General features: G+C 46.2%; 1 long non-coding RNA gene across 1 annotated transcript in view; it reads right to left on the reverse strand.

The window, feature by feature from the left end:
* Positions 1-859: 859 nt before the first annotated feature.
* LOC116557240 overlaps positions 860-16,633 on the reverse strand; it is a 19,096-nt gene continuing 3,322 nt past the window's right edge. Inside the window, exons 2-3 of the long non-coding RNA XR_004271436.1 lie at positions 10,781-10,785; positions 860-952 (exon numbers count right to left, since the gene is read on the reverse strand). This is a non-coding gene — a long non-coding RNA (uncharacterized LOC116557240). The remainder of the gene's footprint in view (positions 953-10,780; positions 10,786-16,633) is intronic.

Genomic DNA, 16,633 nt, shown 5'->3' on the forward strand with positions numbered 1-16,633 from the left:
ACTATGAGAATATTGTAGCTAAACAATTTATCCAACAGTTTAGATTTGAGCAGGTAGGCAGGTAAGAGCAGGTCGTTGCTGAGTGAGTTCAAAACCAGTGCTGACCATGCATGGGTCCACTGTTGTAGATATTGACTGATGCCTGCAGAATCCAGCCACCATGCCCAGAATCCCATTGACATCATGGTGAATCCATGCAACAGAAATGCAAGGTGTGACTGTAGGCCCCCTCCCCTTTCTTCTAATAAAGACACGTGAAGACAAAGTGTCGGGGAGAGTCTCACTTAAAATTCAGATGCAGCGATTCTGAGGCCTGTGTTGAGATTTTTGAAATCCACAATAAATTATTATTCTTCTTCCTCCTGCTTCAACCCCTTCTCCCCTCCTCCTCCCCTTCCTCCTCCTCAGCCTCTTCCTCCTGCCCCCATTCTTTCCTTCTCCTTCTCCTTTCTCTTCATCTCTCCTCCTCCCTTTTCTTCTTCATCTTCCTCCTCCTCCTCCCCTTTCCCCTTCCTCCTCCTCTGCTGCCACCCCCACCCCTTCTTCCTTTTTCCTCCTCTCTCCCTCCCTTCCTCCTTTCCTTCCTTCATTCGTTTCTTCCCCTGCTTCCTCCTCCCCTCTCTCCTTCCCCCCTCTTTTCCTTCTCCTCTCCTCCTCCTCCTCTTTCTTCTTCTTCTTTTTCTTGTTCTTCTTCCTCTTCTAAATTAACAGGCTTTATTTTTTAGAGCAGTTTTGGGTTCCTGCAAAATTTAGCAGAAACTACAGAGGGGCCCTATGTAACCTCTGTATCCACAGAGACACCACCAACATTCTATACCAGAGTGGTCCCTTTGTTACAGTCGGTGACCCTGCACTGATGCGTCCTTATCACCCGCAGTCCATAGTTCACATTAGGGTTCACTCTTGGTGTTGCACATCCTATGGGTTTGGACAAGTGTATAATGACGTGTATCTCCCATTCCATTATCACACAGAGTACTTTCACTGCCCTGACAATTTTCTGTGCCCCACCCATTCATCTTTCCCTCCCCTGCAGCCTCTGGCAGCCCCTGAATGTTTTACTATCTCCATAGTTTTACCTTCTCCGGAGTGTCATATAGCTGGAATCATACAGCATGTAGCCTTTTCTGATTGACTTCTTGTACTTAGCAATATGCATGGAAGTTTCTTCCACATCCTTTCATAATGTGATAGCTCGTTTCTTTTTAGCACAAAATCACATTTCATCATTTCAAAGTAGCACAGTTTATCCATCCACCTGCTGAAGAAGGTCTTGGTGGCTTTCAAGTTTGGGCAGTTATGAATAAAGCTGCTATAAACCTCTGTGCGTACATAAGTCTTTAATTTATCTGAGTAAATACCAAGGAGCATGATAGTCTTCCCAGGTGAAAAGACGTGCCATGAATGAGAGCTCCATATCCTCACAAGCACGTTGTGAGTGTTCGGGGTTTGCGCCATTTTGTAATAATAGGTGTGTACTATCTCATGGTTGTAGTTTGCTGTTCCCTAATGACATACGACGTGAGCGTCTTTTCAGGTGCTTATTGACTATCTGTCTATCTTCTTTGCTGAGATATCTATTCAGGCTTTTTTTCCATTTTTAAATTGGGTTATCCATTTCTTATTGTTGAATTTTAAGAGTTCTTTGTATATTTTGGATGATATTCTTTTTCAAATGTTTTTTTCTGCAAATCTTTTCTCCTAGTCTGTGGCATATCTTCTCATTCTCTTGACATTGTTTTTGCAAAGCAGAAATTTAATTTAATTTAATTTATTACTTTTTTTTGAGACAGGGTCTCATTCTGTTGCCCAGGATGGAGTTCCAGGGTGGGATCTCAGCTCACCGCAACCTCCACCTTCTGGGTTCAAACGATTCTCCTGCCTCAGCCCCCCAAGTAGCTGGGATTACAGGTGCCTGCCACCACACCCAGCTAATTTTTTATTTTTACTAGAGACAGGGTTTCACCATGTTGGCCAGGTTGGTCTTGAACTCCTGATCTCAAATGATCCACCCTCCTCAGCCTCCCAAAATACTGAGATTATAGGTGTGAGCCACCACACCCAGCCTAGAAATTTAATTTTAATAAATTCAGCTTATCAATTATTTCTTTTGTGGATTGCATCGTTGGTGTTGTATATGAAAGTCATCAGCAAATCCACGGCCATCTAGGTTTTCTCTACTTTTTCTGCTAAGTGTTTTACAGTTTTGCATTTTTTGTGTATGAAGGTGTGTAATCTGTGTGAATTCAGGGTGTGAGGTTGTGGCTAGCTTCATTTTTTGCCTGTGGGTGGCCCATAGTTTCAGCACGTGCTGTGGAAAAGACTATCTTGTTCCATTGCACTGCTTTTGCTGTTCCGTCAAAGATCAGTCAACTATAATTACGTGGGCTTATTCTGCACTCTCCATTCTAGTCCATTGACCTGTCTGTTCTTTCACCAATGCTGCACAGCCTTGGTTCCTGTAGCTTTGTAGTAAGTCTCCAGGTTGGGTGGTGTCAGTCCTCTCACTTTGTTTTTCTCCTTCGGTGTTGATTGGCTTGGTTGTTCTGGGTCTTTGGCGTCTCCATATAAATTTTATTTTAGAATTAGTCTGTTGATAGCCACAAGATAACTTGCTGAGATTTTGACTGGTATTACATTAAATATGTAGATGAAGTCTAGAATATCTTTACGATATTGAGCCCTCCTGTCCGTGAGCATCCATTATTTATTTCTTCATTGATATTTTATGAAACAATTTTCAACAGTGGAGACAAATGGTGCTGTATCTCTGCTACAGAATGCCTGTAGAGCTCCGTGGTTAGATGTGCACAGTGGTGCCAGACTGCTGGGGTCAAGTTTGTCCCTCCTTCTTGGGCAGGTTAGGTAAGCTACTCATGTGTCACTTTGCCTTTCTATAAAATGGGGTGATAATGGCACCTTGCTCATGGTGTGGATTAAAGGGGGATCTGCACACAGCAGGTGCATAGCAACTGTACTTTTTCATTATTCAACTTGCTGAACTTCACTTGCTGAGTCACTTTAGTGACACAGTCATAGCACCAAAGCCAACTAGCGTGTCGGTCATTGGAAATCTGGGAGAAGACACATCTTATATAGTGTTTACTTTACGGACATCTCAACAGAAAGGAGCATCCTCACCCCCCCTCTAAATAAAAACCATCATTTATCAGCATCCCATTCCTTCTGAGAAGTCAGTAATTACCAAAGCCAACCCACGACTTCATAAAGAAAGCAAGAGATGAAACCCTTCCCATGGAGGAAGCTGACCTCCACATGTCTTACCAAGTTCTCCTGAGCCCCTGCTATAGGTCAGGCTCAGCCTTAGCCACCGGGTTCCAGAAATCAAAAACACATGTTTTTTGAGTTTGCATTCAGGTAAAGGAATGGCAAATAGACTTACTTTTTCTCTGAGAATTGGAGATCTTGAGCACACACATTGCCTAGAGCACAATCACTTTGTGCCTCACATACACAGATTTGGATGAAGAATAACATCACACACAGTTCCAGCTGAGCCCTATGACTGGTCCATTCCATCCTTTCATGCGTTTTACCCACACAGGGCTTGGTTTGGACAGGAGTAAATTTAGGGCCATGTTTCTGAAGTTGCTGAATTTGAGGCATAGGAGAGAATCCAGTCCTTGATGGACGTTTTCATTTCTTCAACCCTCTGTTCCCACCCTGACCTTTAAAAAGGAGTTGACTGGTCCTGAGCACATTGAGTCACCCCCTTGTGACACATCTCACACCTCCCTAGAGGGGGAGGAGGCCGTAATGTAGGCTTGTGCACGAACCCATTGCTAAGCCAGGACCCCATCAGTTTAAAAATATAAAAATTTATCAATTTTCATGATATTGAATATATTGATGAGCTTCTTAGTACCTAAAAGCTCACTCTACCTGGCTGCTTCATAAATTCCTTCTACCAGCTCTAAGGCAGTGAGAGAAACAGCTTAGAGACCAGAAGTCCTTTGCCCAAATAAAGCCCAGGAATCCAGCCCCAAATCAAGCCTCTTAGTCACCCACTCTCCAGTGCTTTACCTGCACGGCATGTGGTTTTTCACTTCAGCTTCCTCAGAGCTGCTCAGGCATTCCAGGATAACGCTGAGGACTGGGCTCAGTGAGCAACTCTCCCACCCAAAATGTTGGAGGGGCCCTCTTCCCATTTTAGGTGGAAGGCAAGTGTTAGCCATCGGGACCGGCTTCTGTTCGGAGGTTCGTCAAATCGCAGTAAGTCCACGTATGTCACATGGCAGATCAGGGAACGTACGAGCTGCCCAGTGTCATGATGGACAGTGATGGCCGTGATCGTGTCGGACGCTCAGCTGATCCTTCTCCCCGCTGAGGAAAGGTCAGCTGGATGCAGGGAGCCTTACGTTACATATCAGGAAACGCTTTCAAACAAAGAGATGTGTTTAAACTACGAGAGTTTAAATACTAAAGACAGAACCCAAGGACATTGAATAACTTTCCTGAAAATTTTAAGAGTCACTGAATAATGGTGAAGAAAAGCTGGACTGGAATGTCAGAGATGCCTCAACTTAAGTCAGGTCATTAGCTGGGTAAACACAGGATAGTTGCTTAATCACTTCTCATACAGCCCCCTTCCTCTATAAAATGGAAACATTATCATGAAGATTTATGATAAGAAACCAAGAGGATGTAGCTAAAAATCCCAGAACATCACAATTGCTTAATAAATAGCAACTATAATGATTCTCTCTTGATAACAAGAGAAATGCCTGGCTCTCTTTTGCTACTACATTTTGGATGAACTGAATAAAAGGAAAATGGTTAACTATGAATTAAACAGGAAGAATCAATCATCTACATATACAAACCATGATTAGGAAGGAGCTCAGCTCAGGTGACTCTTGAAAATTGCCTAGGGAATGTAAGATGCAAACAGAACAACCTCCTACAGCTAAATATACCAGGCGTTAGGAAGATGGGGTGAGATTCACGATGGCAAAGATGTGGAATCGACCTAAATGCCCATCAACGGTAGACCAGATAAAGAAAATACAGCACATACACACCATGGAATACTATGCTTCCATAAAAATAAGGACTGTCCTTTGCAGGAACATTAATGGAGCTGGAGGGCATTATCCTAAGCAAACTAATGCAGGAACAAAGAAAACAAATACCACATGTTCTCATTTATAAGTGGGAGCTAAATGATGAGAACTCATGGACACGAAGAGGGGAACAACAGACACCAGGGGCTACCTAAGAGTGAGGGTAAGAGGAGGGAGAGGAGCAGAAAAAATTCCTGCTAGCGAGGGTACTATGCTTAGTACCTGCATGATTAAATAATCTGTACAACAAACCCCATGACATCAGTTTACCTCCGTAAGAAACCTGTACACTAATCTCCAGAAGGAGGCCTGGTAAACTGAACCTAAAATAAAAGTGAAAAAAATAAAAATAAAAACATGGAATGAGATCCACCTGCATTACCAAGAAAAGATCCATAGAACAGATCATTACATGAGAAAATAAAAATCACAAAAGACGATCACTCTCTATGGATGCATTTACACAAGTCCAGGGAAATGGAGAGGGAAAGGTACAGGGCGGATACGGGTCACAGCACCTGGGGAAGGTCAACAGCCGGCCGATGACCGCCAGCACCTCGGGAAGGTCAACAGCCGGGCGGTGACTGCCAGCACCTCGGGAAGGTCAACAGCCGGGTGGTGACCGCCAGCATCTTGGGAAGGTCAAGAGCTGGCTGATGACCGCCAGCATCTCGGGAAGGTCAACAGCTGGCTGATGACCGCCAGCATCTTGGGAAGGTCAACAGCTGGCCGATGACCGCCATCATCATCTGGGAAGGTCAACATCTGGCTGATGACCGCCAGCATCTCGGGAAGGTCAACATCTGTCTGATGACCGCCAGCACCTCGGGAAGGTCAACAGCTGGCTGATGACCGCCATCACCTTGGGAAGGTCAACAGCTGGCCGATGACTGCCAGCATCTCGGGAAGGTCAACAACCGGGCAGTGACCACCAGCACCTCAGGAAGGTCAACAGCCGGGCGGTGACCGCCAGCACCTCAGGAAGGTCAACAGCTGGCTGATGACCACCATCATCTTGGGAAGGTCAACAGCTGGCCGATGACCACCAGCACCTCGGGAAGACCTGCTGGGGCATGGAGGGGAGGGAGCAGGGAGCCCTTCAGGTTACGCCCTTTATATTGTTCACATCTTTTACGATGAGCATTAATTCCTCTGTCACCTTGGGCAATATTTTTTACATGTTCAAAACAATTTCTAAAAATTATAATTTCAGAGCGTGGCATGATAAAAAAAAATGCAGTAAGGAATAAAAAAGTACAAATCGGATTCAGTGCATACTGCTTGGGTGCACCAAAAGCTCACAAATCACCACTAAAAAACTTACTTGTATAACCCAATACCACCTGTTCCTCCAAAACCTGTGAAAAGAACATTTTTTAATGCAGAGCAAAATTAGGGTGAAGGTATATGTGCTATAGTGTTCCACTATTGGAGTAATATTTTAAAGGATATATACGCAGACACACAGACATAACTTTTTTTTTTTTTTTTTTTTTTTTGAGACAGAGTCTTGCTCTGTCACTTAGGAGGCTTGAGTGTAGTGGCATGATCTCGGCTCACTGCAACCTCTGCCTTCCGGGCTCAAATGATTCTCCAGCCTCAACCTCCCGAGTAGCTGAGATTACAGGTGCATGTCACCACACCAGGCTAATTGTTGTATTTTTAGTAGAGATGGAGTAGAGATTTTGTATTTTTAGTAGAGATGGATTTCACCATGTTGGCCAGGCTGGTCTCAAACTCCTGTCCTCAAATGATCTGCCCACCTAGGCCTCCCAAAGTGCTGGAATTACAGGTGTGAGCCACCACGCCTGGTCCAGACATATCTTCTTATATGGACAAAAATAACCTCCAGAAGGAGGCCTAGCCACTGATGGAATGGCAGTCCTAAGCTGTTACTGTTCTGGGGTGAAACTGTTACATTTGAAATTTGCTATCTTGTCAATGTGGTACCTATTTAAGGATAATTACTTAAATGTTAAAATAAATAATAGAAAAGTTCAGATGCCCAAAGAATAAATTAATGCATGTAAAACAAAAGTAAACACAGACCTGAAGCATCCCAGCTAAGGTTAGATTCCCTTTGACCATTGCTGTTTCCTTGGCTCAGTTTTCGGTGAAGTGTGGATGAAGAGGTGAGGAAAGGAGGCAATTAAAAGAATGTATCCACAAATCTGAGATTGTAAAATGTCTCATTATGAGGTCTGGTGGAAATGGATTTGAATAGTCCAATTTCCAAGTTAAAAGAAGAAAAGAGGCTGGATGGGGTGGCTTATGCCTGTAATTCCAGCAGTTTGGGAGGCTGAGTCGGGTGGATCAGCTAAGGTCAGGAGTTCCAGACCAGCTTGGCCAACATGGTGAACCCCGTCTCTACTAAAAATACAAAAATTAGCCGGGGTGTGGTGGCACACACCTGGAGTCCCGTCTACCTTGGAAGCTGAGACAGAATTGCTTGAACCCAGGAGGTGGAGGTTGCAGTCAGCTGAGATCGAGCCACTGCACTCCAGCCTGGGCGACAGAGCAAGACTCCATCTAAGAAAGAGAGAAGGGAAAAAGGAAGGAAGGGAGGAAGGAAGGAAGGGAGGGAGGGAAGGAGGAAGGAGGGAAGGAAGGAAGGAAGGAAGGAAGGAAGGAAGGAAGGAAGGAAGGAAGGAGGGAGGGAAAGAGACAAGAATTCTAAAAATATTCAAAATAAAATCAGTTGATATTTATTATCTAGTGTAGCCAAGGCATTGGGTTGGGCTTTTATTTGCCTGTTTTCTATGAGAAGGGTGAGCTAAATTGTTTCTGTGGAAAATAAAAAGGAAACATTTAAAGTAACAAGAACCAAAAGTATCCACCAATACTGTGCATAACTTGGGAAACAGCTTGAGAGTCGTGGACACACGTTCTGCCACCTGAATGACGACCGTCAGGCAACCGCTGCCTTCAGTGCTCTGCTCCTCAGTATGCGTCAGCGTTGGCCTCTCTCACTGTTTAAAAGCCCTGTTGTTGGTCTGACGGGCCTCGGTTTGTCTTCTCAGGGAGTCTCAGACCCAGCACTTTCATTTCCTCCACACCGTGCAGGCAGTGAGCAGAAGGGACACTCCGGTTTTGTTAAGAATTGACACACAACTACCCTCATCTGGTCAATGGACGGACTGGGGCTAACGCTGAATGGCTGACACTTCAACAATCTGAAATAGAAACAGACCAGCCTGGTTTAAGAGTGAACTTGCTTTGTGCAAACTGTCAAAAAGAAAGCTTGGAGAAAACGTCTCCTGCAAAGAGGAAGAAAAGGGTTAAGTTGTTGACAAAATCTGGGCTTTCCTTGCAAATAATGATCTGTTGCTCGTATGCCATTGTCACGTTCTGGATGGCAGATTGTTTAACAAATTCAAAAAAAATTAAATTATCTATTTAGCAAAGGTCTGGAGCACAGAGGCTGGTCATTTACCCCAGGGCCAGGAAGATGAAAGCCCGTTCCCCGCCATTGGCGGCGGCCCTAGCACGTGAGTCCCATCGCGCCGTGCCCAGATATTCACACACAGCAATACTCAGGGGACAAACGCGAAGCCATGTGATTTTCCCCCTGCTATGTTAAAAACGCATTCCTATTTTTTCAAGCGTGCTTCGATTAAAGAGGGCACATCTGTTTTAAGTCCCCTTTTATGAAAATTACCGAGCTTCCTCTGCGTGCTTATCTTTTAATTTCAAAATCCTTTGTAGCAATAACTTGAGATAATAACCAGCCATATTTCTAGCCCCTTTAAACAATAAAGGGGGGAAGAAAAAAAGAAAGAACGAACACGTCATTTTAGAGCTTTGAACTCCTTATTCTAATCCTCCCCCTTTGGGCCTGGGTGGAAAGGGTCCCCTTCATTTGCGTTTAGAATGGCTGAGCCGGCCTGCGTGGACTGCCTGAGCCTGGCCTCCCAGCCCGCCAGCCTGGGCCCAGCTGGACGCTGCAGCACTATTCATCAACTGCCCCGGCAGGGGGGAGCCGCTGCTCACTTCCACCGCCAGGCAGCAAAGGGCTCAGCTTCCCTTTTAAGGTCTCTTTATTCCCCACCCCCAAACATTTTTACAAAGTTTCTCAGCCCCTTTCTCCCTCTGGAGGGGTTCCTCAAATGGACACGACCCTGGACTGCTTTTTTACACGCAAATCTCCCACCCCCAGTGTTTTTGTTTTGAATAGCACCTAATGGGGCCGGGTTACATTTACCATCTGTCTTTCTGCTATTTTAAACCCTTGCTTAAGGCTCAGGTTGTTCAGAGACGTAATCCAGGGATTGGGCAAACAGTGAGCAGTTGAGATTCCTTGTCTGGACTTCTTGCTCCAACGTCCTTCGCTGGTTCCTCCAAGTATTGATGAGACGAGAGATGCGCTGTAAGGTGGAGTGGAACGCAGGCTTGAGAGTCTGGAAACAGTGTCATTCCTGGGGTGACCTCATAGCCAGGGAGCCGGGGTCGCCGTGCCCACTGGGCCAGACCCACTGCCTGGCTCCCGTGGGCTCATCAGCCACAAGAGGCACAGTCTTCACAGTTCTGTTTCCCTCCCCGTGACACAAGGGTAATGACAATTTCGATAGTCTTTATGATCATCTGAAGAAAGGGATTCCTAGATGTCCAACGTGTTTTTCTGTGTGCTCTGTTTACAGGCTAAAGATAAAATAAGAGGAAATATGAGGTAATTGGTCTGTTCTTGTCCACGCACTTAGAAAGCCAGATACTTCCATCCTGACAGCATTCAATATCCGCCATGTTCCGCCTGCAACAGTGACTTGTAAATTCCCTGAATGAATAAGCACATAAGGCAGGAGATGCTAATCCAATTTAGACAAGTTCTGTGGAGCTTGATTTCTCCCTCCCACTGTACAACTCGGGGTCCTTCTATCTTTATGTCGGTGGATGGGGGTCAGTAGGAGAGTGAAATGTGAAAGTATTAGTTCTGCTTTAGTTCACAGCACTGATGACCAGTATCCAGACAGGGCTGGGGATGATATGCGGCTTTCAGTCATGGCACACACTCTCCCTCACTATGGAAGATTGGATGTTAAATGTAATTACTATTTAAAAAATGAACTGAATCCAAAAATCTTGGTCACCATCCATGCATACTTAGTGTGCACCTACTGCATACAGGGAGCCTCCAGGTCAGGCACTCAAGAGCAATGCCCATCAATAGATGTTTCCTGGAGGTAAGATCCCAGGGCACGTGGAGAGAGGAGGCCTGTAAGAAAAAAGCACACACCTCATTCAAGATATTAGTTGCTAAATGTCAAAGAGTTGAAGCAGCATTTATTCGGAAATTAAAGAGCAACATTATTCCTGGTGCTAGGAATATAATTCCTAAGACAAGCAAAGTCTCTGCCATGGTGAAGACTACCCGGGAGGAAATGGAAGACAGAAAGCAAACATGCAAATGAATAAAAATGTAATTTCAGGCCAGGTGCAGTGTCTCACACCTGTCATCCCAGCACTTTGGGAGGCTGAGGCAGGCGGATCATTTGAGGTCAGAAGTTTGAGACCAGCCTGACCAACATGGTGAAACCCTGTCTCCATTAAAAACACAAGAATTCGCCAGCCATGGTGGCTAGTGCCTGTAATCCCAGCTACTCAGGAGGCTGAGGCAGGAGAATCTCTTGAACCTGGGAGGCGGAGATTGCAGTGAGCCAAGATCACACCATTGTACTTCAGCCTGGGCAACAGAATGAGACTCATTCTCAAAAATAAAAAGTAATTTCAGGCAGTGACACAAACTCTGGAGGAAACAGAGCAATGAGGTGGGAGGGGCGGGTGGGGGTGAAATGCCAGCACCTCTGGGCAGATGACGCTGAAGCCCCAGGGAGGATGGCTGAGGCTGGGAACAGGCTGGAAGACGGCTGAGGCTGAGGCTGGAGAGAGGCAGGGCTATGTCATCCAGGGTGGAGTTTCTCATGTTTGATGGGCCTGGGAGTCAACGTGCAGCTTCTGGTTCAGTGTGTGCACGCATGTGCTGGGGATGTGCTTCGGCATCTGTGACAAGGCGATGGGGCTGCCGCACTCCCAGCCACACCCAAAGTCGCAAGGGCCAGACTTTTGGTTTTTCACCCTGGCCCTGCTAGAGTCACCTGGAGAACTTTTACCAATCACAGGTGCTGGCCCCCTTCCTGGTGGTTCTAATGAACGTCAAGGGTTGAGAACTACTGATTTAAGTGTCCTGTTGTCTCGGCCATTGGGAGGGGCTAGGAACCGCCAATGGGCCTTCAGAGGAGGCTTTCCCGGGTAGACCAGGGCTTGAGCCAAACCTCGGTGCACATCAAGCTCAGAGATGGTGGTTCAAAGAAACCCATTAGAGATAGGTAAAAAGCATGAGCCAGGTTTCTCAACATTTTGCACCATTCCAACATTTTTCAACATAATTCTTTGCTGTGGGGGCGCTCCTGTGTATGATGGCATGCTATCAGCAAACCTGGTCTCTACCAATCGGGTGCCGGTGGAAGCTGGTCTCTCTCTACCCGTCAGATGCCAGTGGAACCTGGTCTCTCTCTACCTGTCAGATGCCAGTGGAACCTGGTCTCTCTCTACCCGTCGGGTGCCAGTGGAGCCTGCTCTCTAGCCGTCGGATGCCAGCAGAGCCTGGTCTCTACCCATCGAATGCCAGTGGAACCAACCCTCCCAAGTTGTAACAGCCAGGAATATCTCCAGTCATTGTGAGTTGGCCCCGGGAGGAGAAATGGACCCCAGTTGAGAATCAGTGACTTGAACAAAGATGAAAAACTAGACAAGCCGAAGGCCCACGCATTATCTGACTGACGTTCACTGAATATCTGTGGTTTACTACCCTGGACTCCAGTAGGCTTTGGAGACAGGTCCCCCTTCTCTGAAGGCAAAGAAAGCACAGGCCTGGAGCTTCAGCAAATGCATACATAAATTTTAAAAGAAAAAATTGACATTGAAAAAAGGCACATGATTGAGTTTGGCTGTGTCCCCACACAAATCTCTTCCTGAATTGTAGCTCCCACAATTCCCACATGTCAAGGGAGGAACCCGGCAGGAGGCAATTGAGTCACGCAGGTGGGTCTTTCCCATGCTGCTCTCGCAATAGTGAATAAGCCACATGAGATCTGATGGTTTTAAAAACAGGGGTTTCCATGCTCAAGATCTCTCTTCGCCTGCCGCCATCCATGTGAGACATAACTTGCCCTCCTTGCCTTCCACCATGATTGTGAGTCCTCCCCAGCCACATGGAACTGTGAGTCCACCCCAGCCACATGGAACTGTGAGTCCTCCCCAGCAATGTGGAACTGTGTGAGTCCACCCCAGCCACGCAGAACTGAGTCCACCCCAGCCACGTGGAACTGTGAGTACATTAAACCCTTTGCTTTGATAAGTTGCCCAGTCTCGGGAATGTCTTTATCAGCAGTGTGAAAAGAGACTAATACAGCACTCACCTAGACATCATTGAGAGAATCAGAATTCTGTTAGTCTTCCTTATTTTAAGTTTTAGTTATTTCCTCATTTAAATGACTGGGGTGCTAATACAAGCAACAATGTGGATGAAGCCAGCAGGTAGTTCTGGAGAAGACCCAAAGGAGCACAGAGTGTTCAATTCCACCTACATGATGTTGGAGAACAGGCGAAACGATCTCAGGGTCTCAGGGGTCGGATTTGGGATTCCCCTTGGGGTTGGTCTCAGGGGAGCCTTCTGGGTGCTGGAGATGTCCTCTATCTCAGTGTTCCTTTCTGGCACCAGGGTCTGGTTTTGTGGTTGAAAATTTTTCCACAGGCTGAGGAGGAGGTTGGGAGATGGCTTTGGGATGAAACTTCCACCTCAGATCATCAGGCATTAGATTCCAGATCGTCAGTCATTAGATTCTCATAAGGAGCAAACAACCAGGACCCAGTGGAGCCCACGCCGATAAACCACAAACATGGAGTGAGTGTCAGGCAGATCATGCCTGGATCTTTGACTTTTCTGGTTTTTCGTATTGCTTATGTCAGTGGTTGTCAACTGGGGTCCATTTCTCCTCCTGGGACAATTGACAATGCCTGGAGATATGACTGCTTATTACAACTTGGAGGCATCTAGAACGTAGAGACCAGGGTTGCTGATAGCATGCCACAGTACACAGGAGCGCCCCACAGCAAAGAATTACGGAGTGTGCAGTCCACAAGTTCGCACTCTTATGAGAATCTAATGCCACCACTGATCTGACAGCAGGTGGAGCTCAGACAGTTGCTCCCCTCCTGCTGTACAGCCCTGTTCCTAACAGGGCACAGGCCAGTACCAGTCCATGCCCAGGTGCTGGAAACCTCTGCTCTCATAAGAGGAACTAGGTGGTGCTTCTGTGAATGCATGCAGATGTAGGGACTCGTTGAGTTGAACACTTAAGATTTGTACAATTGGTCGGGCGTGGTGCCTCACACCTGTAATCCCAGCACTTTGGCAGGCTGAGGCAGGTGGATCATTTGAGGCCAGGAGTTCAAGACCAGCCTTGCCAATATGGTGAAACTCCATCTCTACTAAAAATATTTTAAAAATTAGCCAGGCGTGGTGGTGGGCATCTGTAATCCCAGCTACTCAGGAGGCTGAGGCAGGAGAATTGCTTGAACCTGAGAGGTGGAGGCTGCAGTGAGCTGAGATCATGCCATTGGACTCCAGCCTTTTAATTTTTTTACATCTAGAAAAAAAAAGATTTATACACTTGATGTATGCTCCATGTACATAAAAGAGGCCCCTTTTTACAGAGCATAGCGGTTCTTGTGGGTAACCCCCAAATAGGCACCGAGGAATGACAGCTAAGCAGAACCCTGGCACAGTTAGGGCTTGAGGAATATCTCACGTTATAGTGTTACTACTCAGCTATTTCCTTTTACATAATCCTTTACATAATCATATATTAGTTCATAGAAATAGGGCTTGAAGAATCCCTTTATGTAATCCTCTATATATAGTCATATAATAGTTGATAGTATGAGTGCCTAAGGAATATTTCCCTACGTATATACCTATAATTATATCTTAGTTCATACTCGGAGGAATGCCTAGAGCAGACACAGTGCAGAGCATGATTTAAGGGAAAACAGTTACACCAGGACAAGAACCCACGGCCCAGGCGGCAGCGTTCAGTATCGTAAAGATCCCTGCTGTATGGCAGGCTTGGGGCGAGAGCCACTCCTCCTGACAAAGGAGTTGTAGGACCTTGCTCCAGTTCTGTGGAGGGTGCCCTCAGAACGGCAATCCATCTTGGTGACTGTGAACTTTATCAGCTCTTGCTACTGTGCTGCTTGAAAAGCATCTTCCCATAGAAGCCATTGGAAGCTGCCAGAAAGTGGCGGTAACCCTGACAGCTCTGTCACTGCTGTGTGACTTAAAGCATCCTCCTATAAATCTTCTTAGAAGTAGTTTGCCTGTAGATAGAAGTACTGCACACTGCACCCTCTTCACTGCGCACGGCCCACCTCCTGGCCTAGGTGACCTAATGGGGGTGGACCCCATGTTTTCTTGCTCACGACTCTATCACTATCCTTAAAGATGACTTCACTCACTGCCCTGCCCCCTAACCTATACACGATAAATACTCATGCTTCTGGACATTCGGGGCCTCGCCTGACTCCACTCATAGGTGGCGTGGCCCCCTGAGACCAGCTGCATTTTGTTCTTCTGTGTCCTGTCTCTTTATTTCTCGGATCCTGCACCTCAGCACAGCATAACGCTCACCCCACAACCCTGTGGGGCCCTCAGCCTTACAGTTCTAAAGTGATGTCTGCCTAGAACTGAGGGCGTACCTGGTTTCTTTCCAGCTGGATGATCAGGTCTATATTGCAGTGTTGTAAGGGGGGTGCAAATCTTGCTGGAGGAGCTTGATGACGAAAAGGCCATTGTCACGACAGGGAGTAGCATCCAGTCCTTGAAGGGCCTGCTCTTCTGCTGCTGGGAGAGTACAGTGCCCTCTTCCGGCAGCCAGGATGTGCGTCCTCCCCATGCTCTCCGGACGGCCCGATGGAGATGTATCATCATGTCCCCTCCCTGAGAGAGAGACACTGACAGCTCCAATTAGGCTCCTGGCAGCAAAAGACCAAGAAGGACTGACGGATGAATGGAGGGATGGAGAGAGGAGAGGCTGGGAGGAAGCAGGCCACGCAGAATGCCAGTCGCACAAGCTCCATGTGGGCATTAAGAGTTCTCTCTACAGTTCTTCCCATTTTTTCTGTATGTTTGAACGTTTTTATAATAAAATGTAGGGAGGGAAGTCGGCCTTCTTTTCTTTCTCCTTCTGCTGAGCTAAAACACCATGAGAGCTTTCTAATAGAACACATTTTACTGGAAGCTCTGTTACTGTTTGTAACCATCCCCACACATCAGAATCTTGCTCACAATGAGGTTATTATTGGGGAATGTCATCTAAGAGAAAATGCCCAGGTACATTCCCGGAGGTAAATGTTTTTAAATGTTGGGATGATTTGTCAAGAAAAGACTTTTCATATCTACCCTTGGATGATATGTAGAATTCTTTATAAGACTCAGATGTCTAGAAACATTTCCCAGCATCTCCTTTCTAAAGAGTGCCCAATTAAGGATGGGACGAAGGACTTTTTTCTTTTCTTGTACAACTTTGTTGTAATAGCTGATGAGGACTCGGGATCTGTGCTGGAGCCGCCGGGAGCATGTGAGGTCACCGGGGAGAGCAGAGCCAGTCATCGGCTGCCCTCAGGTGTTGGGAGCCTGGTCCTCCTGGGAGAGGGATTTAACAAAGGAATGCATTTCAAAGTAGACACTGTGTTTTCCATCCTTTTTCTGAAGTGTTTTCAAATACACTCCCAGCTAAAAGTCTTAGAAGTGAGAAAAGGAGGCATATATCAGACAACCCCCAAAGCAGCTGACAATCCAGAGAGCAAAAGATAGGGTCAGATTGGAGATGCCGGAGTCCCATGTACATTCTCACCATAGGAGGGCTTGATTTATTTTCACCCCACCCACTGGGTCTCAACTTTGAAATGCTCAGTACAAAAGAATTGGACTAATGCCCTACTTGCATGCATTCCCTCCTAAAACGTGACATGTCTGATTTCAATCCACTCTAAACCAGTGTGCTGCGTCTTTGTTGTGAAAGGGTGTTGCATCTGCTTAAACTCACACATCTCGAAGTTTGCTGTGAAGGTAAACAGAAAGCAATGTAAGGCAGGGATGTTGCTGTGTGTGTGTGTGTGTGTGTGTGTGTGTGAAATTTGTATAGTAGGACACGCATCTCTATCAAAAGAAATCAAATCAAACATTGGGTGCAATTTCCCCCCAACCTTTTCTCACCTTTGTCTCTCTCCCAGGAAATAGCAGTTGGGTGTGAATCCTCTAGGGTGGATATTAAGAGAAATTAGTGAAATTGGATTTTGTGCACATAAATACGACTACTTTTTTAAACATTCGTAAGGCTAGTGTATTGAACAGCATTTAAATTACATTTTTGTATGAAATATCTCTTGATTATGATTGGTCACTGGAGTCTTGATCCCTCAGGGAAGGCTCAGAGGACAGTTTTCGTGGCCCTCAGGGAAGGCACGGAGGACAGTTTGCGTGGCCCTCAGGGAAG

This window comes from Sapajus apella, unplaced genomic scaffold, assembly GCF_009761245.1.
Source record: "Sapajus apella isolate SASKATOON/1434 unplaced genomic scaffold, GSC_monkey_1.0 scaffold2, whole genome shotgun sequence".
NCBI classification, from domain to species: Eukaryota; Metazoa; Chordata; class Mammalia; order Primates; family Cebidae; genus Sapajus; species Sapajus apella.